This window comes from Myotis yumanensis, unplaced genomic scaffold (assembly GCF_028538775.1).
Source record: "Myotis yumanensis isolate MYYU_CA2020_CCGP unplaced genomic scaffold, mMyoYum1.0.hap1 SCAF_1, whole genome shotgun sequence".
Taxonomy (NCBI): Eukaryota; Metazoa; Chordata; class Mammalia; order Chiroptera; family Vespertilionidae; genus Myotis; species Myotis yumanensis.
In genome coordinates this window covers 202,511,737-202,538,211 of record NW_027223752.1, presented here as the reverse complement: position 1 = coordinate 202,538,211, position 26,475 = coordinate 202,511,737, and the positions used below count along the sequence as shown (strand labels likewise).

The following is a 26,475-nucleotide window of genomic DNA, read 5'->3' as shown; positions in this document are numbered from 1 at the left end:
AGAAAGCATGTGGCAAGGACTGTCTATAGTAGTTGTTTATCAGACTCACATTAATTTCTTCCTGGATACAAAGCTATGCTGTATTTGCTGGCCTCTTTTACAGTTTGGTATGGCCATATGACTGAGTTCTTATGAATGGAACCTGAGTGGAAGTGAGAAGAATCATGCAGGTCCCAAAATAAAATGCTAAGAAATCATCCCTGTTCCCCATGATCTGCCCAGTACAACCTCAGAAGCCATGTGTTTTATAAAGACAGAGGAATCTTTATTAGCCCTCCCAATTCCGGTTTAAAGTCCTGATCCCAGATTATCTTAATCACAAGAGAATCATAAACACAGTATGAATGCCTTAGAGTAAGATGTGCAGTATAAAGTTAGAATTTTATTTCATGACATGTATAACTAATATATTTTATTTAAATCTAAAATCAAATAACTTAAGGTAAAAATATACCAAGCTGTTGGCATGTATATGTTTAATCTTTTCACCATTTTGTGAGATGAAGTGGGAGAAAATTTTTATTCTGTTTTTCTACTTGTTAAATCCCTGAGAGACAGTTTGGAAATACATACATATATACATACATACATACATACATACATACCAGTACATATATACTTCAGACTTACTAGTACACCACTCCCACTTGGAAACACACTAGAAAAAGAGGTAAAATACCTATATTCCAGTGTTGATATTAAAAATGCATGGATAGGCTGGCAGAAGTTATCTGGCATCAATAACACATCACTCTGTAAAGCTGATTACTATATTTAATTTGGCCTCATCATTCCCTTTCCCTATGTGGGTTGGATACCACAATAGATATTGTACCAAGTCATGTTTAGATAGCTGTTCATAGCAGAAAATGTGGCTATGAATAGCTACTGTGCTTCTTCCACCATCAGGGATGTATGGAGACCCTTTGCATGGTATAGTCTGAAAAATCCTGGGGAAGGATTTTGATTAGCCAAGCTTGGGTCAGCTGCCCTTGCCTGGACCAATCAACCACGGACAAGGGCAAGGCAAAATAATATGAAGAGAGTCATCTCATACATGTATGTGTAGGGACCACTCTCAGAGAAGGGAAGTAAATTATGAGTCAGGTATGTATCTACTATTGGTATCTGGTATAGTCTTAAAAGAGCAGGGTTGAGGAACAGAGCCCAGTAAAATGACAATAATTTACAGAGGAACAAGTAAGTCTATTTCCTTCCTTTCTAAGCCATGACAGCCATTATTGATTATCTCTGATTGCTCATGACATTTCATTTGCTTTCATAAAGTGTTGGGTTTTTAAATATTTTAATATTTCTAGAGACTAGAATCTAGACACTGTGATGTGATGTTTTTAAGTCCACAATGTTTGTGAGTGCTACTTCTGCAAAAGCCAGTGTTCTATCACTAACATTTACAGTAAGTGGCTGAAAGCATTCAGTGTTGAACCTAACTTGGAGTTATAAAAGGTAATTTAATTGTGGATCTTAGACAAAGCTGGAAAAGTTGCAGAAAAAAAAACTAAAAGATGAAGCTCATTGTTCCTTTCACAGTCATCCAGAACTGGCATGCATGTGTGCAAATGTTAGAGAAATTAGGATAAAGAGTTTCATGGAGATGCTCCCATTGGGAAGAAAAAATGTTAGGATGTGAAAGAGGTTAACCATTTAGTTAGGAGAAGCTGTTTTAAAAAACTAGAATCTAGATCTAGATTCACCTTATCTAGGTCTATAGATAGGTAAGCTTCCAGGTATTTAAGAATATAGAATACAGTTCAGCAGGTGTTGCTCAGTGGTTGAGCTTCGACCCATGAACCAGGAGGTCAGGGTTCGATTCCTGGTCAGGACACATGCCCGGGTTGCAGTCCCAATTCCTGGTGTGGGGCTTGCAGAAGAAAGCAGATCAATGATTTTCTCTCATTATTAATGTTTCTCTCTCTCTCTCTCTCTCTCTCTCTCTCCCTCCCTCCCTCTTCCTTCCTCTCTCTGAAATCAATAAAAACATTTAAATTATATATATCAAAAAGAATATAGAATACACAGATCCTCTTTTGGATTGAAAAAGAATAAGGGTAAATTTCTTGAAGCAAGGAGACAATAGGTGATACCAAATTAGCTAGAGCAATATCTGGATAAAATTTTACAATCTTTATAAATGGTTCTTTGATGTATATTCCGGGGAACAGAGCTCATCTCTGGGTAATTCTTAGAAGTAAGCTTTTCCATAGGGAAGTCAAATATGTTCTGATGGTCTATATAATCTATATTTGAGTCATTATTCCTAGTCTATTTAATCTATATTTGAGTTATTATTCTAGTGAACTCAAGACCCTTTATAATTCTAATTTTGCCATGGCATACTGGAATCTGAGTACTATGCTTTGCAGATGTGGTTTAACCCTTATTGCCTTGGTTTGTCATTGTAGCTAGGCCCAGTAACATTTAAAATAATAGCTGTCTGCTGATATTTGATCAGGTATTAGGGAGCATTTTTCTTGTTGGAAAAAGCTCAGTTATTATAAATCTTGTGAACACTTATATCTGGTTGAAGGTCATTTTGTGAGAAGATGGCATATTCCATGTCTGCATTAGCCATTCATTTGGTTTCTGAAAACCTAATGTATGCAAGCTCAGCCCAGGGTGGAACATGATGTTAAGTCATAGGCTGAAGAAGGGCTAAATCAGGAAAAAAAGTCTTAATTTTCTTTTGGACACATGGCTTCCTGGAATAGTCAACTGTTCCCATTAACCTTGTAGCTATGTGTCACCACCTCACCATTTCCCAGGATGAAATGAAAGGGGAAATGGGATGTACGAAAATGTCCTTGGATGTGAGTATGACTTTCTCTTCCTCTTTTGCTTCTTTGCTCCTGCCGTGCAGACATGATTGCTAGAACTGGACTTGGGAATAAAGGCCATCGACGGCTGAGCAAGAAGATAAAGGAGGTGTCTGTTTCACTTTGTGATGCTTTGGAGGGCCATAACCACCCTGGGTCACCAACTGCTAGACTTGCACTTGGGAAAAAGAAATAATTTCTACCTTTTTTTTTAGCTTGTTGTTATTTTGTGTTTCAGTTGTTTGTAGCCAAAATAAATCCTAATTAACACCAAATGAAACATTTAAAAAGTATTTTTTACCTTAAGAATAACCACCAATTTCAATCAGATAAGAAGGCTTTTACTGAGTAGGAAAAAATAAGAGCACTTGGAATATCTATATATCTTACATATTCACTCCACTTACATAACAATTATGACTGAAATGCAGAGCACTATACAAATTTTTTGTCCATACCTCTGTTTGTGTGTGTGTGTGTGTGTGTTTTTTCTGTAGAAGTGATATCTGTAAATAGAAATATCGGGTTAATGACATATATTCTATAAGGCAGTTGATACATATTGTCAACTTTCTTTTCAGAAAAAAAAACGTGTCAGTATACATCAACAGCATGTTGATGTACAGCTGGTATACCTGTCTCAACATACTTTTGTTAGTCTAGTACTAGGGCGCTGTTACTTTTCAGCTAACTTAATGGATGAAACATGAAACATGATGAATCTGGTGATTGTATATCTTTTTATGTATTGGATTTGTATAGGCAGAACATAATTCCTTAGTTTTATTGGCCATTTGAATTTATTTTGTAAACAGATACCCATGTTCTTTTTCTAATTTTCATGCATTTGGAAAACTTAGTGCGTTTCATTTAATATGAAAAAATGATTTCGTTAGGAAATTTTGATAGCTTTTAAAATATTTTAATTTTGATAATTCTATTTGATTAGAATCACTTTTTTAGATTTTGGGAAGTTCTTTTCTATTTGGTAGGTATTAATTTTTTTTTTTCCAATTTCAATGGAGTTAAAACCAACAGTGGCATCTTTTTCAAAAATCATTCTAGCACACAAAGCCACCATGGATAATAGCATCTTTACTCAAACACCTGTGATGCTTTCTTTCCCTGAGAAGGTGTTACATATAGTTGTGTAGCAAAGAAGGCACAGGATTTACTTCACTTTATTTTCGAGGAAGGTTTGCCTTAAAAAATATTAGCAAGAATAAAGGATTTACTGACAATAAAGTGAGATGCTTTATATCTTAACTACTAAAGACTATGCTCATCAGATTACAAATGATTTGAGAAAGTAGGAAGTTTGAGCCAAACATACAGATAGCTATTATAAAAATTACTATCTTAATATTTGATTGAATCATATCAACAATTAACTTATTTTCTTTCTTTACCTGATGTTTTTTAACCATCCTTTATTTTTTACTCATTTTTGGTGCTTTTGCCTTCTTTATTCTGTTTGATGTTTGCTTATTTGTGGTTAATTCCTCTTCGGTGAATACTTTTAATTACTTATTTAACTTAAATGCTTACTTTTTAGTTAACATTTCATATTTAATTATTTAACTTAATATGATTAGCTTTCAGTTAATGTTACATATTTTGATACATATATTAATTCCATTTTGAACTTTCATTCCTTTTCCATACCTGTAAAGTCGTGATAAGGTTGATTCTAAAAATTGGCCTATAGGTATTGCTTATATTTCAGCTGCTACCTGTAATAACATTTAATATCTATACAGCACCTTTCATTCTACATTCTATTATTTTATACTTTTCTACACATATCCATTTGGGAAATGAATTGAGTAGTTTCCATGTTGCTTTCTTTACAAATAAGAGCCTCTTGTCACAATTGGCTAGAGTCTCTTCTTCCCAAAATTATTTAAGTAACAAGTGACTCCAGCTGTCAGTTTGTATTTTCTTTAAGTACTCAGGAGAGTTCATGGATGCCCTATATTAGGCAGATTCAAATAGGCTAACTTGAGCCTGTGAAAATCTACTTGGTCAGAATTCAACAGTATTATAGACCCCCCTCCCATATTATTAAAAAAGGAATGACAATGTGCAAAATACTGTGGATACAGAGTAATATGATGTTATCAAGATGATTCGATAATCTGAGGAGGCATATATACATGCAGCTATTTCAAGAAAAAGGTAGAATGAAATAGGTGATTATGGTAGAGATACTACCAAAGTGCAATGGGAGTATAATGGAAGAGGTGATGACTTTAATTGGGGTGATGAGAAAGGCTTTTTGGAACACTTGGCACTGGGATTGAGCTCTGAAGAGCGAATGGGATTTTGATAGTCACTAGTATTGTGTGTGGTCTGTGAATTCCAATGAGGTTTTAGGTTCTTCAGATACGCTGCAGTTCCCTCCCTAAAAGCTCTGGAAGGGTATTAGATCATTCAGAACATATATATTCCAATACAACTTGGGTATAATGTGCTTGTATGCATATAACAAATCTTAGTTTCTCTCATAATCATACCAGTAACTAGAATTTGCTGATATAGAAAGTAACACCTTAGCCATTTCAGACCGTGAAATTTCAGATCAGGAGAAGACCGTAGAAATTATCTTTCATTGACAAAGAAGGGACAAAGCCGTTCACTAAATGACTTTAGGCAGACTTCTTCTATCGGAAGGCATTACTTTGGAGTTGGCACCTTTCTATGTCCATTATGATAATTTTTGGTGATATTGTGAAAGAAAAGCATGGAATCCCTACATTCGATTATCCGAGAAGGACACTTAGTCTGCAAGGAACTTGCACGTTGGGATAAGTTTGAAGGAACATAAAATGGACCACAGGCAGAAAACGCTTGGGGACTCGGTACTTGCGTAATGAAAATATGGAATAACCTGCACCTGGAAAAGGAGACACCGGCAGTATTTTCCAACTGATGTCCTTTACTCACCTGGGGTGGAGTGGAGGCGGAAGAGGAGAGGGGGAAATGGTGACGGAGAGGGCGAGGGGGAGGAGAGGGACCTGGGGAGGTTGGGGAGAGATAGAGGGATGCCTCAAAACCGCCAGGAGAGGTACCCTTTGTTTGACAAACCCTGAAAGGGAAGCCTCTAGCAGCAGCCCTCCCGTTCCCACTTCCTAGCGTTTGCCGAGCTGCTAGGTGGAGCCCGCGCGGCGGAGCCCAAGCTGACTCCAGATCCGGGTTTTGCCTGCCGCCCCCCATTCCCCCAGCGCGAGCCCCCTCCCCGGCTCGGGGCGCTCTCCGAGCTCGCCCGCCCGCGGCTCATTCCGGCCTTGGCTCCGGCCCCGGCTGCACCCGCCGCGCGCGCAGGCTGGACGGTCCCGGCGAGTCCGCGCCCCGACCGGCTCTCGGAGCGTCGCCCGGCCGCCCGCTCGCTCGGCACCGGCCGTCCCTGTTCCCAGCAGCGGGGATGCAGATGCGGCCGCTGGCCCGGGTGGGCGCCGTCGCCGCCGCCGGCTCTCCCCGGACTGCTCGTGGCCTCGGCTCCCGCAGCTGCCGCCGCCGCCTGTGATCGCCCCCTCCCCTTCCTTTCTTCTCTCGCGCCTCCGTCCTCGCTCCCCGGCGGCGCGCGCGCGCCGGCGGCACGGGCGGCTGTGGCCGGAGCTCTCCCGTGTGTGCGCGGGGGTGAGCGTGCGTGTCTGGAGAGCGCCAGCGCCTCGCTCGTTCCCCCCGGAGTCGAAGAAGAGAAAGAAGCGAAGAGGCGGCGGCGGCGGCGGCGCGGAGCACGGGACCGCGCCATGAAGCGCCCACATGCCCACAGCTGTCCGGCCCGCCCGGCGAGCTAAGCAGCCACCCCCCGGGCTCGGGGCTCCGCGGCCCCCGGGACGCAGCCCTCGGAGGCCGGGCGCCCGCTCCGCCCGCGCGCCCCCGCTGTGCACCCGGGAAGGAGTTTGCGTGGCCCTCGCTCCGGCTCGCGGCGCAGGTTGCGGGAGCCAAAGGAGACCCTCGGCGGGGAGAGAACCGCGAGTGGAGGAGGCGGAGGAGGGTTAGGCGGAGAAGCCACCCTTGGCCCTCTCGGCTCCCACTACCTCCTCCATCGCTCCCGCTCCCAGACCGGAGGGGGAGGACGAGGAAGAAGAAGAAGAAGAAAGAGAAGGGGGTGGGGTGGGGGAACTGGATGTAAAGATCGGCTGGGGGGGGGATGGTGGAAGATTTTTGGTCTCTCCAGCAGCGTCTTTTGCGAAGCGGCGGCAGCAGGCGGAGAAGCGGCCCCAGCTCTCACTGCCGCATGTTAATCGCGGCCGCTCGGGTCCCTCGGCTGCTGCGGGAGCCAGAGCTTGACTCCGAAGTTGTGCAACTGTGGACCGCGGGAGGCATTTGAACCCCCCCCCTCTCCGGACTCGGCTCTGGAGCTCCTCGGTGTGTGCCGAGCCAGGACACGTAAAGGAAGACAAGCGTTTGGTTCTTCTCCCCCCACCCCCTCTCCTTTTTTTCTTCTTCCATGGCTGTGTAGCAGAAGAAAGGGGTAAGGAGAGACTTTTTGTTGTTTCCTCGCCTGGGCTTCCCACCCTCCTGCTGCCTTATCTGCGCTTGGGTTATATCCTTCTTTGCCGAGTGTGGTGGGGGCGACCTCGCTGGGGCCGGTCGGCTTGTGCCCCGGGCTCCATGGCTGGATGGTGGAGACGGCGCCCAGCTGCAGGTTGTTGAGCCGCTGATGGGACGATCTCAGGGACCCGCGGTTACGAAAGGTAATTTATTCTTCTTACTTCTTAATAGTGGTGACCGGCGTCCGCGGGGCGGGCTACCTGGGGCCGGGAGAGGTGGTCGTGGGGGATTCACGCACCCTCATCCTCCCACTCGCACACTTGCCCCCCCCCCCCCCCCCCCCACACACACACACTCATTCGATTGTGATGCGGGGCGGGAAGGGAGTCTCTTGGCTGGTGGGCGCTGGGGTTTGGCACCGGCTTGAGGTTTTTCCAGCTCTTGGGAGATTTGGCGGCCAAGCGGGATGAAGGGGGGAGCAGACCCGGCGCCTTCGCAGTCCAAAACGCGGGGGAATCGGCACGGTTTCCACGGTTTCCGGGGATTTTCCCTCGTCTCTCGTCCCAGTGTCATCCTCTGGAGGGGGCTGAAAGCTGACCAGGGGGCGCCTTCTCCCCGCCTGCCCGGAGCGGGTGCCGCTGCAGGCGGGAGAGGCTAGCGGACCGCCAGGCACCGGGTGAGGAGCGCGGCTCTGGGGTTGTGGGGACCACGGGGTGGCCCGCCTGCCGCGACCCTCCCTAGACACCTGCCTGGGAGCATCCTCGGCGGCGTGTGCCCAGGTCGCGCCCCTGAGCCGTGGAGCCGAGCTGTCTCCCCGCACCCCGCCCGTTGGGTCCCCTTCGCGGCAGTTGGGTTTAGACATGCTTGTCCAGGCTTTGTTAGGCGGTTGGTTGGAGAAAGGTGCCACTTTCTGGGGTGGCCCGCGGCGGCGCGGTGTGGGGAGTGGGCACGGTTTGGCTGTGGAAGGAATCCGGGTGGCGGGGGCACCGGGGCGGGATGGGGAGAGTATTGGTGGCCGCGGTCGGCTGGGTTACAGGTAGGAGGGTAGGCGCCACGGAGCTTCTCTCGGGAGAAGGGGAGGCTCCAGTCTGCCTCGCAGCGAAGGTGCCGCTGCGCCCCCGCCGCTGGAGTCTGGAGCTAAGCGTGCTACCCCCCACCCCCCCAGCAGTATTGGTGGGTGGGCGTGTATGTGTGTTTCTGGGGGCGACCTCCCTGCAAAAGGGTTAGTTGGCGGTGGTGCGGCGTGTGCGTGTGTGTGTGTGCGTTTTCGTGCGCTCAGGGGATGGCCGGGAGGTATTTGCGGGGATGGCAGAGCTGATGCTACTTGAGCTTGCTTATCAAAATCTCCTGAGATCCGCTTAACTGGAAAATCTGGTTTGAGGAGGCCGCGGGGGCCCGTAGGGTTTGCAGGGAAGCCTCTGGTCCCCTTTCCGCCTGGTCCCCTTTCCGCCCGCGAGGAGCACCTCCGCGGGATGCGTGCGGCGCGTGAGAGTCTCTGGTGCAGCGCTCATCGCGCCCCAGATCGGCCCTGATGAGGACCAGGGGAGAGTGTAGTCATCTCTCTGGCAGATTGAAGTCACCGAGCGAAGCCGGCGCAAGCCCTGGTCCCTGGAATGCTCTGGCCACTTTCCTCGCTCAGATGGAAACATGTGCTGCTTTATTTATGGCCAGAGATAGCCTACCCATTGGGCGAACTCCAGCGGGCGAGCCACCCCCGGGTGCCTCCTGCCTGTGCCCGTGTGTGATCCTGCCTGCAGTAGTTGGAGCACATTGTAAACAAGGGTGTCAGCAGCCCCGCCACAGTCTCCTTCCCACCGAACCTAGTGGTGTGAGTTGTGTTTACTTTCCTGGGTGGATTACTCATTAGGAAGTCTAAGTCTTCTTGCACCTCTGATTTTACATCCTTCCAGCCAGCTGCTGGGGAAATGAGGAGACGCATAGACTCTGGCTGGAAGGAAAAACTGCCTCCTGTGTTGTGCTGTGAAGTAACTAGGCGGTCTGCTAATTTAGTGTCATACTGGGCTAGCAAAACTAGTTAAGGAATGCCATGTTAGAATCTACAAAGACACGCTTCTTTAGTAATTTTTCATTTGGAGAATGTTCTTTATTTCCCTAAGAGGTTAAACAGAATTGAGCCAGTTTTCCCTGGTACATTTTTCAAGCGGTGATGATACTAAATTACCAGGAGTTCCTAGCGCCCAGTTTGTCTGTACGCGGATTACAGATAGACCTGTCAGTTCTTTTATAGTGTAACCCAAAGAGGTTTTCAGATCATTTGTGTGGAAATTAAAAAGATATTTTCATTGAAATATCTCTCAGCTTTGTTTCACACTATCTTTTTTTTTTTTTTGTAACCAAAGCAAGGGTTAACAATATACAGAGATAATCAGTTTTTTTAAAAAAACTTGAAACTGCTTTTTAGTTTCAATAATTAAAAGATTAAATGCCTTAGTTGTAGATTAGCTCTGACTGCTTGGGTGTTTGTTGCAAATGGCTATGTTCTATTTTGTTCTAAAAATGTAGCACTGCAAATGTAAAAGGATACTTTGTTTCTAGGTACTATAATGTCTACATTTCTTTCTTTTTAAGATCTTCTTGAAAAGCTTAGGTTGCAAAAAATAAAACACAAACAAAAAGGTATACAGAATCCCTGATCCCCGATTTTGATTGTTATATTTTTATGAGTTATTGCTAGTGGTGGTCACCTTAAAAGAAAACTTAGAGAATTGTGATTTAATTCATGAGAATCTAGCGTCCTGTATTTGCTTCACTTCTGGAGGGTATATGTTAAAGTCTTTAAACTTGCAAACATTTCTGAAGATGAAAGAATACTTGTCCTCTCCTTTTAGAAGATCTAATTGCCATGATTCCAAGTCCATACATTAGAAGATTTGGTCAGATCTGTTCTTTGTTTCCTAGCAGTCATACATTCCACAGGTCCTGATGTCATTAGGACTGTGTTTGTCAGTGTATTGTGCTGTCTTTAGCTGAAGGTGAACATGCCAGAGTGCTCGGATGCCATTCCATAGCACTTCTTTATCACTAAATATTCAATAGCCTGCTCTATTGGTGTTCATGGGTAACTGGACTATTTCTATGAACTCGGGGTACAAGGAATGATTAGTATAAAGGTTTATGTGAACTCTTTAAATCCTTTTGATAGACATGTTAGGTTGCATCGGGCATGCCTGGCCTGAAAAGCGATAAGCCAACATGGGATTTGTATGATGGGTAAATGCTTTTTGATGTCTCATTTGAAGTTGCTTGATCTGATTATCCTTCAGGTTGAGAGCTCTCCTCAAAATATGAATGGAGGATATTTTAGAAATGGTTGTCTTTATAATGATCTTCTTACATTTTGGAGATTTAAATATTCCTTTTCACTGGGAATAATAGTATGAGATTTACTGGCTCCAGCTACTGTGCCTGGCATTGTTTCTGGTAATTAGGCAAAATTTTGATGAATTTGATTTACCTTTGATTCCTTGGTTAACTATAGCAAAGGAAATTTAACTAGAAAATAAAAAACTTATAAGGTCAAAAGGATTGAAGTTAGTCAAATAATATACACAATGCTAAACTGAATTGGTTTTCAGATTTCATTTGGACCACTTTAACCACTTTTTTAAACTGTTTTTGAAAAGGACTGTCTAGTAGGAGTGACAGTTACTATTAGAAGTGGGGCATTTTTGCCTAGAATTCAGGAAAACTGCTTGTGATTTTTGTATTTAAGAACAAAGAATGATTTGAGAAATGCTATTCAGCCTTAATTTAGCATGGTATGAATGGCTAGAGCAGTTAGACTTAAAGGAAGATGCTCTTTCCTCCAATTTTGCAAATGGCTATTTTCCCTTTGATTCCTTAGATTTGCATTACATTCAAAATATGCATTTGCTCACATTGACAGAAGCTGTATTGTAATTTAACATTTGTTTGCCTTCAAGGACATATTTATGCTTAGATTACTATTGCATCTTTTTCTTTTTCTTTTATGCAAATGCATTTCTTTATAGAATATCCAATTTTATAATAAAATGTAAAACATTCAAATTTGAGTAAGGTCCTTCTGACATTTATTTCCCCTTTGTTATCTATGTGTGTGCATATGTGTTGTTAGAGAGTTGTTCATCAGTGGGGAGAAAAATCAGATTTTTCCCTCATTGTGATTTTGATATTGTTGTTTATTCATCAGTTTGAGAAAAATAGGTAAGTATGTCTCTTGATATCAATTATAAGTCCTAAGATGTGTATATTTCTCCCAACCATTTAATGATATTACCCTGGTCTGAGTGTCTATGTGGATCAATTAAATGAACTCTACTACTGCATAGGTAGCAGGTGTACTTTTTTTTTCTTCAGAATTGTGAAGTGTGTTTATGTATTCAAAAGTACAAAATATATTTAAAAATTAGCTCTCCTACTCTGAATTTATGAAGTTCCCCACTGTCTTAGGGAGTGGGTGAAAGGAGAGAGTTCTTCTTATATTTGATCATGACAGATTCTGTAGATCTTAATAACTTATGTCTTGTTCATGTCTTGCTGAAACTGAAAATAAGAATTTAATGTTAAATGTCTTCAGAAGAATGACTACATGTATTAGAAGAAGCTAATATTTGGTCCATATTATTCAAGAATTTAAATAGAATATTGTTGGTGGTAATCTTATTTATTATGAAGATTATCTCTGGGATGGAAAACTAAATCACCAAGCTGAATGTTTCTGGTAAACGTTTGTCAGTTATTTTGTAGAGCAGACTACTCTTCTCAATCTGTGTTCTGGGGAAACCTGTGGGTCCCCCTAAGACCTGTTCAGGCCTGTCAGGAGGAAACATTGTCATAACAATGCTAAGATGTGATTGGCCTTTCGCTCTCATACTTGAACAAATGTGCAGGGCGGGGTGGGGTTTCCAGAAGGTACATGATACTAGTATGTGATGACATCATTGCTCTGATGGCATGTGGCATGTGTTTAAAAGTTCCCACACTTTAACTATGAATACTCCAAAGTTGCTTTAGGTCATCAATTTTTAAGCATGTAATAGGGTCTTGGGACCAGGGAGTCTGAGAAGCGTTCCAAGATCCGCCTCCTCGTACTCACAAGTCTCACCCTGTGTAACCGTATAAGAAGCCATCTAGAGTGAGAAAACAAGTGGATGGTTCAAGTTTTAAAAAGACACAAGTAGGTTGGAGGTTTTATTATTTTCTGACATTTTCATTATTTTCTTCCCATCGTAGGAAGCTTGTCTTTAACTGTTTTGATCCCCACTTAGTGAAACCGAAGCTTTAAAGCTGCCATATCTCCAGCCTGATGTCCTGACAGTAGCAAAGGAGCTACTGGGAGAATTTAACATCCAGGCCCCAGGTCTTGAAATCCTGATATCTGGAGAGGCAGAATAGGGTGGTGGTGAAGAGAAGGGATGCTGGAGTGTGTTTGCTTAGGTTTGATAAGTTATTTGACTTTGGGCAAAATACCAGATCTCTCTATGCCTCAATTTCCTGATATGCTTTCATGGGTATAACAGTTGTGCCTAATTCATAGGTTGCTGTGAAGATTTAATGGGAAGATATATGCAGAGTGCCCCAAATGGTTCTGGGCACATAATACATAGGCCCCTATTTGCTGCTTTCAGTAGTTTTATTATTATCATTATTATTTACTAGGTCTCATGAGGGCTCCAAGAAACATTAATCAACTCCCCATGGGATTCAGATATGTGGTTATGTTTCACCTCATTGCTTTAGAGCAACATTTAAAACATTATTAAATTTGAAAATTTCAAATAAAAGATAATCTTGGCTTTATTTTTACCGTCCCACTTTAAAAATAACGAGGAGTTGTTGGGATTTTTAAAAATACTATGAATTAATAAAATACCTTCCATAACGTGGGCTAAGTTTGCAGTTGGGTAGAGTATGAATGCCTAATTAAAACTAGATCTCAAAGACCTTAATTGAATATTTATGTATCATGGGAATTATTAGGGAGGAAATCACTTTTCTGAAGTGATATCAAGACAACTCACTACACTCTTAGTCTGATAATCACTATCGATGCATCACAACAGGCCATTTTCAGGGAGAAGGACCCATAGGGTAATTATATACTGTGGCTCAGTTTATTTGTGAGGGGTAATATGCCTAATGAATGACAGAAGCTCCCACATAGAGATTAGTTTTACCAGAATCTTAAGTTTAAAAGTGAACTGTAATACTTCTGAATGGGACTTTGACATCTTTTTGAAAATTTCTATATATATTTATAAATTATATATTATATTTGAGTATATTCACGGCTAAATATTTCCCTTATCCCTGCCACAGTAAGTACCGTAGCACTTGTCTTTTCCAGCTCTTTGGTTAATCCTGCTAACTTTAACTATGAATGCATAGTTGTGAAAACAAAATTATATTCTTCAGGTGAGCATAGCTGGGTGTTGTCCCTAGTTATGAACTTGTCAGAAATGGCCTTTGGAATGAGGGACAATCTGAATTTCATAACTCTCTAGCTCTATTGTCTTTGTCTGTAAATAAAGATAATGGCATCTTTGCTGGTTTGGTGTGAGGAATGGGAAGTAAATAAAAATGTACCTGATAGATTGAGCATTTAATGAATGGAACCTGTCATTATTAGTCATAGTATCATTTGAAACGTCCTTAACTACCATTATTAAAAAATAGCTAAGTCAAATATTATTTTCTTTTTTTTTTTTTTTTTTTTTTTTTTTTTTTTTTTTTTTAAATATATTTTATTGATTTTTTACAGAGAGGAAGGGAGAGAGATAGAGAGTTAGAAACATCGATGAGTGAGAAACATCGATCAGCTGCCTCCTGCACATCTCCTACTGGGGATGTGCCCGCAACCAAGGTACATGCCCTTGACCGGAATCGAACCCGGGACCCCTCAGTCCGCAGGCCGACGCTCTATCCACTGAGCCAAACCGGTTTCGGCAAATATTATTTTCTTAATTGAAAAGTTCTTGATGAGCCAAGAAAATTAATAGCATTTTCTTAAACAGCTGAGAAACGTTTTATGTCTTTTTGTCTTTCCCAATTTCCTTTTTTAACCTTTTCTTGAGTACCTATTTCTGAGCTCTTAATCTTAATCTTAAAAAGTTATGCTCTGCTACTAATTCCCCACCAAAAATCATAATCCTGACAGAAAAATATTTTTGACAGCCACCAAATATCATGTCTGAAGATTGACTTAAATCACATATAAAATGAAAATAGCAATTTAACTTAAGACATTTTAAATTAAACTCCTGATCATCTTTTCTCATGGCATCAGTAGCCCTTTAAGTTTGAACTGCATCAGAATTTTCTACAATATTGTCACCAAATCATCATAAACTTTTAAGACTTAAGGATTCCAACACTTAAAAAATTTATAATTCCAAAATTCATGTCTTCATCAGAGTGTTCTAAATGCAGGTGAACCCTTAAAATTCAGACCCCAAAGTTGCTTTAAAAGAGTACAAGTAGGGACATGGTGATAAATAAGTCTGAATTTTAGAATTAACATGTGTATTTCAGTGACAATTGCCAATCGAGGAGTTCCTGAAATGTGTGACTTTTACCTGTTATTCCCCAGCATTTCTGTTAAAATGGAAAGTGTACAACGTGGTAGGTGGTAAAAATGAATGAAAACATAAGCTGCACATTGGACAGCTGACTTGCTAAATTGTACCAGACTTAAGTGTTTTAAAGTATAATTCAAGAAAATGAAAGTCAAGTAGAAATGATACCCCCTTCTGTTTGATCAGTTTGTGTTGGTGTTTATACGTCCCACAGAGGCAGAGTGTGTTACTATTCAGTACAGCCCCAGCAGCTCCACAGTAGCCTGAGCCTGTGAGAATAGGGGAGAGACTCAAGCCCAGTTTTTGATGTTCTGCATGGGTGGGTAACCTGAATACTAAAATGCATTCCATTGACAGCTGACCCTGGAAGAGGTTTTTCAACAGTCTCCAGTTTTGTTTTGGTTTGGTTTCTTTCCTCTTTTCCTTTCCCCAAAACTCTTCCAAATTCTGTTGGGTAAGAGGAATGGGTCGTGATGGGCATCTTTTGTATGCGATTTTATGTCTGGCATGAATGGAAGGGCTCAAATGGTTTACATTGATATCTTTTAGTTTTTTCCAATTTTGAGTGTTTTTGATTTGTCAATGGCTGATGGTGGTTGTCTGAATCTTGACTCAGAATACTGATCGTGACTTCAGGAAGCGGACAAAGAGTCCATTGAGAAATAGTTTTGTGTTAACATGAGGCATGTGTATATCTAGACTTTCTTTTTTATATTGACTTTAACTGTTGAATCTGTCAAGTTTTAATCATATTATTAACTGAAGTTGACTTTGGAAGGAGGCCTTAGGCAACTGTTTTCTTTTAAAATAATACACATTTTTAAAAAAAATTTAAGCACTTTCAATAGTTAAATTTTACTTTACTTTTAAAGTATTTTTATGCATGATAGTTAAATATTATTTTACTGTCATTCCAAAATGCTGCAACATCTTAGTTGTTGTATGGACTTAAATTCAACTTAAGAGATTTGATAGATTGGGGGTAATTCATGTTCCTCTTTTACTTGCAAAGACAATTCCAACTAGCTTTAGCCAAATGATCAATTTATTGGGAAGTTATTTTTTTTCTCACCTGATGAATCTTGGTGAATATGGAGGTTTTTCTAGGCATCAAAAATAAAAATAGCCCCTTGACTACCACTAGGATTCTGCTCCAGTTGCATGTCCTGACCCACTTTTCCTTACCTCTGCCTACTGGATTCTTTCCCTTTCACCACAGTCTGGATTAGGTACCCAGTTTTAGATCCATCTATTATCACCAGCTTAGTGGAGTGGGTAAGGATATTGCAGTTCCTCTGTGGATGGACAAATAGGTTGGAGAAGGAAAGGCTCAATTAATAGAGGGATCTTGTACACAGGAAAAGGCAGAGGGGCTGATAAAACCTGAATGTCTACTACAATAATCCTTTGTTAACTGAGACAGATCAGGCACTAGAAGAATTGGTTAGGAAAACCATTACAAATGGGTTTACTCTTTTCCTGTAAGCAGCCAATGTGATCTTAGAAAATGTTGTCTTACTCACTTGACCCAGAAAATCCAACAAAAACATGCAAATCAAGGGATTCAAATTTTCAGGTTCAAAAACACCTACGGAACTGCTCAAGTTATCAAGGAGGCTGTGCATATCTGAAAAGCCACGAAATAGCTGAAAGATGTCATTTTATAACAACATATACACACACAACAGTGAAGTTGCCATTGTACAATGCCAACGGGCACTGGACACAGGGTTGGTGGCGCACAGAGTGCTGCATTTTTGCTACTCATGCTAAAAAGGGCAGAGAGTAATGCTGGTCTTACAGGTTTAAATGTGGATTATTTAGGCATTGAGTACCTCCAGGTGAACAAAGCCCCTGAGATATACCATTGGCTGTAGAGCTCATGTTTTAATTAAATCATGTGTGAGTTCCACCAGCCAACTTATGATGATGCTTGATGGAAAGGAGCAACCAGAAGTGGAGGTTGCACAGAAGAAAAAGTTACCCCAGATGAAACTAAAGAAACAAAAACTTATTGAATAAAAATAAATGCAGCATAAAATTAATGCGGATAGAAGTAAAAGCAGTAAAAATGGATTTGTAGGTATGAATCTATCTGAGATGTCTATTTTACTCCTGCTAGTGTACTTGTTATGTCATGCTTCTGACGGGCATATGTATTTGTTCAAGTTCATCTTATGTTTAGAGACAGAAGACTCAAAAGTACATCAAGTAGGATATTTTAAATAATTGAGTATGGATAACTTTATTAGTTGTCTAAAGAATCCAATGAAAACATACTTCAATCTATCTAGTAATAGTGTTATTCAAATGGCAGACCTCTAATATGGATCCATTATTACAAAATCTAGAGTCCGGGTAGTGTTTCATGCTGACACTTGACTAGTCGAAGTGAAATGGTGTTTTATTTTTTTATTTATTTTATTTTTTTATTATTATTTTTTATTTTTTTAATTTTATTAAATCTTTATTGTTCAGATTACATTTGTTCCTCTTTTTTTCCCCATAACTCCCCTCCTCCCAGTTCCCGCCCCACCCTCCGCTTTCACCCCCTACTCACTGTCCTCATCCATAGGTGCACGATTTTTGTCCAGTCTCTTCCCGCATCTCCCATTCCCCTTTCCCCACCAAGAATAGTCAGTCCATTCCCTTTCTATGTCCCTGATTCATTATAATCACCAGTTCATTCTGTACATCAGATTATTTATTCATTTGATTCTTAGATTCACTTGTTGATAGATGCATGTTTGTTGTTCATAATTTGTATCTTTACCTTTTTCTTCTTCCTCTTCTTAAAGGATACCGTTCAGCATTTCATATAATACTGGTTTAGTGGTGATGAAGTCCTTTCGCTTTTCCTTATCTGTGAAGCTCTTTATCTGACCTTCAATTCTGAATGATAGCTTTGCTGGATAAAGTACTCTTGGTTGTAGGTTCTTGGTATTCAGTACTTTGAATATTTCTTGTCATTCCCTTCTGGCCTGCAAAGTTTCTGTTGAGAAATAAGCTGACAGTCGTATGGGTATTCCCTTATAGATAATTGAGTCTCTTTCTCTTGCTGCTTTTGAGATTCTCTCTTTGTCTTTTGCTCTTGGCATTTTAATGATGATGTGTCTTGGTGTGGTCCTCTTTGGATTCCTTTTGTTTGGGGTTCTCTGCGCTTCTTGGACCTGTAAGTCCATTTCTTTCACCAGGTGGGGGAAGTTTTCTGCCATTATTTCTTCAAATAGGTTTTCAATATCTTGCTGTCTCTCATCTTCTGGCACCCCTATTATTCTGATATTAGTGCGCTTGAAGGTGTCCCAGAGGCTCCTTACACTGTCTTTGTATTTTCGGATTCTTTTTTCATTTTGCTTTTCCGGTTGGGTGTTTTTTGCTTCTTCAAATTTCAAATCTTTGACTTGATTCTTGCGCTCCTCTGGTCTGCTATTGGGTATAATATTCTTTATTTCAGTCCGTGTATGCTTAATTTCTAGTTTCTTTATCGTAGCATCGAGGGTCTCATTAGTTTTCGTGAGGCTCTCAACAAGTTTATTGCAAGCCCTCAAAATTGCGTTTTTTAGCTCCATATCCTCCATTTCTGTCATGTTTTTTTGTCTCCACATTTTTTATGCTTTCTTGGTGCACCCCCTTGTGGTCTTTGTGCGCAGTCTTGTTCTAGTTAAGCCTTGATTGTTGTAGTTAATACTAGAGGGATTTGCCCACCAGGCCGACTGGCTGTGAGAATCACCTGTGTCTGCCCGGGAAAACTTCTGTCCTCTGGGGAGGTGCTAATCTAGCCTTTGCCTGAGGCGATCCAGCAAATGGCTCTGCGCAGGGCTTGGGCGGGGCGGGCCGCACGGGATCAGCAGGGCGGGCGGAGGGAGCAGTTATGGCTACTCTCAGTCCCGTTCCCAGAGGCTCTGCTTCACAGAACCCTGGCAGCTGCTGCAAACTTCGGAGAGAAAGCTGCCCTTAGGTTCCAACTGATGCCGGACAATCCCGCTTCTCCCGTCTGAGTCTGAGTCCCTAGAGACTCGCCCGGATCTGGAGCCCAAAGTCTGAGACTCACTCCCGACCGAAAACGACAACCGCGCCCTCAGCCACCAGCCCGCTTTTCGCGCGCACCTCCGCACCTTTAAATTTTCCACACTGCGCCTCCTCTGAGCCTCGGGACACTGCTGTCTTTCCTTCTAGTTGAAGAGTCTCTCCTCAGCCAGCTTTCCTGTGGTTCTGGGTGATGTCCGTTCTGTCTTTTAGTTGTATTTTTGAAGTGGTTGTTTGCGGCAGCAGTCTCCGGTGTTTACCTATGCCGCCATCTTTCCCCCATCTCTGAAATGGTGTTTTAGAGATGTTATTTGTATAAGTTGGGAAACCTCCTGCACTTATTTATTTATTTTTATTTTTTATTACTCACAAAATTGTGTTGACTTTTTGTTTTTATTTGTAAGTGCCAACCCAATGTACTAGTAAAAAGTAACACATAATATAATTTGGTGAATTTTCAAAGGTTAGTAGAACTCCCATGCATCTCCCTTGCAAATCCTTGAAAAAGAAGGAGCACTAAAAATTAGAAGGCTGTCAACATTGTACTTCATGATCTGGCATTATTAAGCAAACTTTGCGAGTATTTCTTTTTTTAGGTGCATTTGATTAAATGTGTGATCTTATCTTGGTGAAATAGCCTGCTGGGCTGCCGACAGTAGTGTTCAGAAATGAAATTTGCTGAGAGCCTCTGAGCAGACATTTATTCAAGGAGACCTTTCTTGAATAATGGATGATAGTGAGAGTGTAGTGCTAAGTGTGTGTGTTTTATTCCTTGAATATAGGGGTGTTGAGAGTGAGCAACAAAAACAAAAAAGTAATGGGGTATGAAAGAAAACATTAGGTTTATAAATGAGAACTTAACCTACTTTATTACAAGTGGATGATCAATCTGTGTGAGGGACTCATAGGATCAACATCAGAGGATGGTATGCTAGTCCATCTGTTTTGTGTTAATAATCTTTCTGTGTTATTTCCTTTACTGCTACTCTCTCTTAGCTTGGTAGATATGACTCTGGAGTTCTTGCTACTATCCCAGTGGTATATCATTTATGTAGCTCTTTTGATTCTACTTGGGGGCTACTAATAGTTGAGTTTTGATTCCCATTCATTCTTCTCCATGCAGCTTATTCTAGTTGAATGATCATAACTGAGTATCTTTTATTTCTGATTGTCGTAGTGCTCATGTTCAATAATTGTGAAATATAGAGATATATTCAGCAAAACAAATCATCCAGTATATTATAATGCAGTGGTACCTTGCATTGTTCACAAAGATGATTTCACACATATTTTTAACTTGGTTATCTCTGTATTTTATTCATGAAATATCTGTATTTTATGTATGTTTAGTGGAATTAAAGTTAAATTAGATATATACCCAGTTCTTATAATTCTCTCCTATTTCCGCATGCCATTATTTTTGAAAGCATCCTTTTTAATATTGTAAAATATTTCATTATGTGGATATACTGTGATTTATTTAAGCTTTCTTTATTCGTGTGAATTGTTGTATTTTGCAAGGATAAGCTTGGCCTATTCTCTGGTGATTTCTGTAGCACAGATTCCTTGAAGTACAATTACTGGGACAGAGAGTAAATAATTAGTTTGACTTTAAGTACTTGGTTACAGTGATTCCCATGAATCAATGTCCTCTGTGTATATTTGGTCCTCCTAACTTTTTGGAAATTTTAAAGAATGCTAACTCTCAGTTATGTATAGGTAGTAAAGATTAGTAATTTAATAATGGTGTGGCAATTCTTAAGAATTACTAACTCATATGTATCAATATATAAAAGCTGAGATCAGTAAAATAGTAGTAAAAATGGAATTTGCTGGCTGTTAACATTTAAATAGGATGGTGCCTAATGTCTTTGAATTTAATATAATGTTAAAACAAAACTATACAATGAAACTGATTTATGAAGAATTAAGAAGTCCACCATCCACTTTATGTCCCCATAAACTTTCACAGTTAAGTCCTCTGCTCTGAATGGACCTCTTATCTCTTAAGTTCATCTACTAAAACATGAACTTAAAGTTCTTTACCAAAGCGCTTATGGAATAAGGAAATTGGTGGGCTTTGTTTGGGCAGTTCTAAAATTTCAGTACAAAAAGTAGGAGTAAATTGTCAGTAATAATTGAAGGTTGTCTATAGAGTGAGAGAGAGGTCATAAAGAAAATTAACTAAACAGAACATTATGGCTTATAATTAGTAAATATGACTCAAATTTTGCTAAGTGTGAGTTTAGTTAGAGATCTACCCATAGGAATAAGAGTGAGGTACAAAATATGAGGTGTTTAGTAATTCATAAGTCAAATGGGAAAGAAAAACAGCAGGTGTATAATGTAACTTTTTATCATTTCTACAATAATGACGTGCCTACTGTATTTGATTTCATTAGTTCACTCTTTGGCCAAAGAGACTAACAGTTATATTTTAAACAGCATCTTTGTGACTTCTGCTTCAATTATAAAGACATGTATTTAAGGTATATTTCCAGCATTCAGATTGGAAGTCTATTATTCTTTTCTTTCTATTTTTTCTTTAAATCTGCATTAGAACATATTTGTAGGGCAGTTTAATGCTTGATTAAGAAATGAGTATATAACTGCGTGGATGTGCTTTATGGACCTAAAAGAAACAACTGAATGTGAAAGCAGTGTTTGAAGTTACTATTTCAAGATAAATTTAAGTGCCATTGAAAACTGCTCTGCACCTGCTTGTGAAATAATAAAGGCATGGAAGGCATCTTAAAAGGCACACACTTGCACACTCATTTCCTAAACATTTTTTAAAATTTAAAAATGTCCCCATTTGCTAATCAAGAGATATAAAATTTCATTTATGCAAGATGAGTAATTTCTAGAAATATGCTGTATAATTCTGTTCCTGTAGTTAACAGTATGGTGTTGTATGCTCATAAATCTGTTAAGAGGGTAGATCTCATGTTAAATGTTCTTATCACAATAAAAATAAAATTAATGTTTCAAGAAGAATTGTGGTAACTTGCCCAAAGGGACATGATTGGTTTATAGCTTCTGCTGCCTTCTTTCAAGGAATTTCTGTCTTGGCCTTGAGGGTTCCGATTTCTGATTTCAGGCATGGCATTGTCACTAAATAGCTACATCACATTGATCATATAACTTCTTCAGTTTCTTTTGCAACTAGGGTATAGGCGTTGGGGTTCTTTCTCACTAAAACAGCCATAAAATAAAATCCAGTATAATAAAAGGGTAGTATGCAAATAGACCAAACAGTGGAACAACTGGTCACTGTGATGCGCACTGACCAGCAGGGGGCAGACGCTCAATGCAGGAGCTGACCCCTGGTGGTCAGTGAGTTCCCACAGGGGGAGCTGAGCAGTGCTAAGGATGTCTGACTGACGCCTTAGGCCCGCTCCCCACAGGGGAGCTGTCAGTCAGATATCCCCTGAGGACTCCTGGACTGTGAGAAGGCACAGGCCGGGCTGAGGGACCCCCCACCCCCCCAGTGCACTCATTTCGTAAAATAATAAAGCTCATTATAGTAAAATACCTCTGGTTGAAAGTTTACTTTATCAAAAATCTTAATGGGCAGTTGATTTTACAAAAAAATTCATATTATGTCCTTCTTAAAGAGCTAATACACAGTACTGCCCGTGGTGATAGCATATTTTAACAAGATAAAATAGGTTAGACATTTTTTTTGATGGAAGTTTAAAAATAAATTGATACTAAGTTATTTTACATTCTTTTAAAAAATTAATATTCTAGCCTGGCCAGTGTGGCTCAGTGGTTGAGTGTTGACCTGTGAACCAGGAGATCATGGTTCCATTCCTGGTCAGGGCATATGCCTGGGTTGTGGGCTTGATCCCCAGTGGGGAGCATGCAGGAGGCAGCTGAGCAATGATTCTCTCATCATTGATGTTTCTGTCTCTCCCTCTCCCTTCCTCTCTGAAATCAATAAAAATACATTAAAAAATTAATATTCTAATAAAGTTTTCTCACATTCCTCTACATTATAGTACTCTACTATTACATTTTTAAAAAATCCTCACCTGAGGATATGTTTTTGTTGATTTGAGAGAGAGAGAGAGAGAGATGGATAGATACACATTGATGTGAGATAGGAACATCTATTGGTTTCCTCCCTCCCTCATCCTGACCAAGGATCTTACCCTGGTACAGTGCCCTGATCAGGAATTGAACCCACAAACTTCAGTGTAAGGGATGAGGCTCCAATTAACTGAGCCACCCGACCAGGGCTGCTTCTTTCCTTTCCTCCCTCTTCCCAATTACAACATCTGTTCATTTATAAAGCAGAAGTGTGTACATTGAGTATTGAATACTCACTGTTTTCTTTTTTTTCACCACGATTGAATTTACTTACATAAAATCATTACATCTTATTTTAAGATGTAAGGACTAACTTGCATTTTGTTCTACATTAGATGATTTTTACTGAAAGTAATAAGAATGTAGAGAAATATAACATACAAAATAAAATGTATATTATTGAGAAGCAAAGGTGAAGTCGAAGGGAGCCTAAGCCCCCTCTCTGTATGGCCCTGGAAAAGTGACTCAGCCTCTGCATGCCCCAGGTTCCTCATGTGTAAACTGGGAATACAAATTATACTTACCTTTCAGAGTTATGGTGAGGATTATCTGAGATAATGCAGATAAATATATAGCACACTGGTAGCTTTTATTGTTGGCGTTAATTTTTTAATCTGTTGTTGAAACAGATATCCTCTCCCAAATGGGCCTCTAATTGTTCTGCTTTTTTCCTGCAGTTCTCTAAAGATCAGCTTCATTAAATCATTGTGTATTTTTTTTATTTTTCATTCACTGTGTACTTGTTATTATCAAATGCCTGCAGGATGCTGGGGATATGGAACATAGCATGGCAAAAAGAGCCTCCGATTTTATAGGAATTGCAAAATCATGGAAATAAAGAGATATCAAGCAGTGTAACTACCGTTAATTATTTAGTTAAAATCGTGGCAAGTGCTACAAAGGTCAAATCCAGGATGCTATGAGAGTTATAGCAGCAGGATCAGACCTTGTCTGAGCTGGGGGTGAGAGGGATATGGAAATACATCCCAGATCAAATAACATTTGAACTGAGATCAGAAGGTTGAGTAGGCAGCCCTCGAGAATGTGCTGGTTCACTGCTCCCTTCAAATTCTGTCATCGGAAAAGCTGATCCCAGTTCCATGCATGTTCTAGTCAGGGAGGTTAATAGAGCTGAGTAAAGGGAAGAAACTTGAGCATAGTTGCCTTGATTTGTCAATCAAGACAATGCACCTTCAGTTGTCCTTTTACAGAGAAAGTGAATTAACATGGTATGTTTTAATATCAGTTTCCTGCCTGCAATATTGAATTTCAGAATTATCATAAAAATCATAAAATAAACTATTAGCTGACCATAAAGAATCATCAGAGACTGTACATTTGAGATGAGAAAAATTCTTAATATCTATAAAGAGTGCTCCCCCAAAATGTATACACACTTTGAGTGATTATATAGTCAGTGTTTATTAACATACAGTTCATTTTCAAAATGTAAAAGAATCTACAGAAATGAATTTTTTCCAAAGCCTGTTTTCAAACTGATGACTGTTCTGGTCCAGGCACTGCTGATAATGGGAAGCAATGGAATTGCAAACATCGGGAATCATTTCACTCAGTATTTGTGTGCCATCAATTTGTCGAATGTTGCTGGTTTTGTACCATAAACTTTATCTTTTATGTAACACCATAAAAAGAAGTCTAGTGGCACTTTAGGATAAATTTTCTTTGTTCTAACCTTGGTCTGGCTTCACCTATTATTTCAAATCAGTTAAACCTGAAAAGGAGTGAAAATTAAGTGAGTTATCAGCAGTTAAAGGGTGTATACATTTTTGGGGGACACTCTATCGATAAAGAAACCCAAGATTTCTTAGTTTAGTCTTGGAGATATGTATCTCTGTGTTTGTGAATGAGAGGGAGTTTTACTCTAGATTCTAGAGTCTAGAAGATTGGTTTCTATTCATTCTTATTCTGACTTTTCCCCATCCACATTCACTTATTATGCACCTGGTGTCTTTCAGTCCTGAGGAACTCTGCAGACATGGAGGAACTCTTTAGGAATACCGTTGCTAAAGTTTGGCAGTGCTATAGTTGTGACTTTCTACTTGTCAAATGACAGTAGTAAAATATCAATCTGGGCCCTGGCCCAGTCGTTCATTTGCTTAGAGCCTTGTCCTGATATGCCAAGCTTGCAGGTTTGATCTCAGATCAGGCATATACAAGAATTAACCAATGAGTGCATAAATAAATGGAACAACACTGGTGTTTTTCTCTCTCTCTTTTGTTAAGAGAAATGTGGTATTTCCATTTAGTAGAGACAGTAGACTTTGTCATCTCTCCACTGCTAGTATTGAAATTATTATTTAAATTTTTAGGAGGCTTTCCACAGCATGTCATGAAACAGCTGATTCCATTATTATTTAGAATAAATCATTCAATATTAATAAAATAATGGTAATTTATGGTCTAGAAAAGGGATGATATTAGTTTAAGAGTTTGAGGAAAATGATGAGTAAGTGTGGTTTAAGAACATTGTCTTACTGGAATAACATTTTAATATAGGAAAAATACTATAGTGAGAAGATGGTACATTTGGAATCAATCTTTTTCAGCCATTTATCAACAAATATTTATTGCATGCTTCCTATGTTAAAAATATTAAAACAAGTGTGATAGATATTAGAAAAGGGAAATTCTGAGTCTTATGAGAACATTTGACTCAGAGATCTCAGACCTTACAGATAAGAGGTTTTCTCATCCTGCTAAGCCCCAGAGGATATGTAGGAATTAGCCAAGGCCTCAGGTAAGAATGAACTTGGTTCATGTGAGAAACTTAGAGAAGGTCCTAGCTAGTAGTTAGAATGAAAGGATTGAAGGAGGCAGTGGCGTGAAATTCGACTGGGAAAGCCAATGGGAGTCCAGGATTGGTAGTGCTTTTTTAAGGTAAATTATTTTGGACTTTATCTTAGGAGCAATGGGAAGTCATTAGAGGTTTTAAGCAGGGCAATAATAAGATCAGATTTTCATTTTACAGAGATCACGTTAGCTGTTCTGTGTACGTGTAATTGGAGGAGGCATTGATTGGGGATGAGGGGAGACCAGTTAGATGAGTGCCCGAGATCCTGCCATGCCCCTTCTCAGCTGCAAAGTGGAGGAGAGAGCCTGCTTTTTTCTGGCCTCGGTGGATTCATGTATAAAGAGGTTTGTATTCAATAATATCCTTTTCGACTCTGATATACTGGACCCTAATTTCATTAGAAAGACATGGGGGAGCTAAGTGATAGTGATCATTGTTCAAATGACCTTATCTGAACTTGTTGTACTTACTGATCTTCCTATTGATATACAGTTGTAATGCTGTATCCAATTGTTTAATCAGTTTTATTTTTTATCTGAAAGTTAAAATTAATTCTTTGGAGACCTATAATATATGTTTATTATATGTTTGTATTTTACTTTATTTTTCATTTTTGTAAGCCTCACCTGAG

General features: G+C 40.1%; 1 protein-coding gene across 23 annotated transcripts in view; it reads left to right on the top strand.

Annotated features, from left to right (window-relative positions):
* The first annotated feature begins 6,368 nt into the window (after nucleotides 1-6,368).
* The window catches only part of ADGRL3 (adhesion G protein-coupled receptor L3), a 764,879-nt gene continuing 744,772 nt past the window's right edge, over nucleotides 6,369-26,475 (top strand). For 21 of the 23 annotated variants that reach the window (XM_070395997.1, XM_070396008.1, XM_070395993.1 and 18 more), the window contains exon 1: nucleotides 6,369-7,537. The gene's annotated coding sequence lies outside the window, so the exon portion shown is untranslated. Of the gene's footprint in view, nucleotides 7,538-7,965; nucleotides 8,011-26,475 lie in introns of those variants that run through there. The other 2 variants (XM_070395881.1, XM_070395899.1) reach the window with 2 other exon arrangements.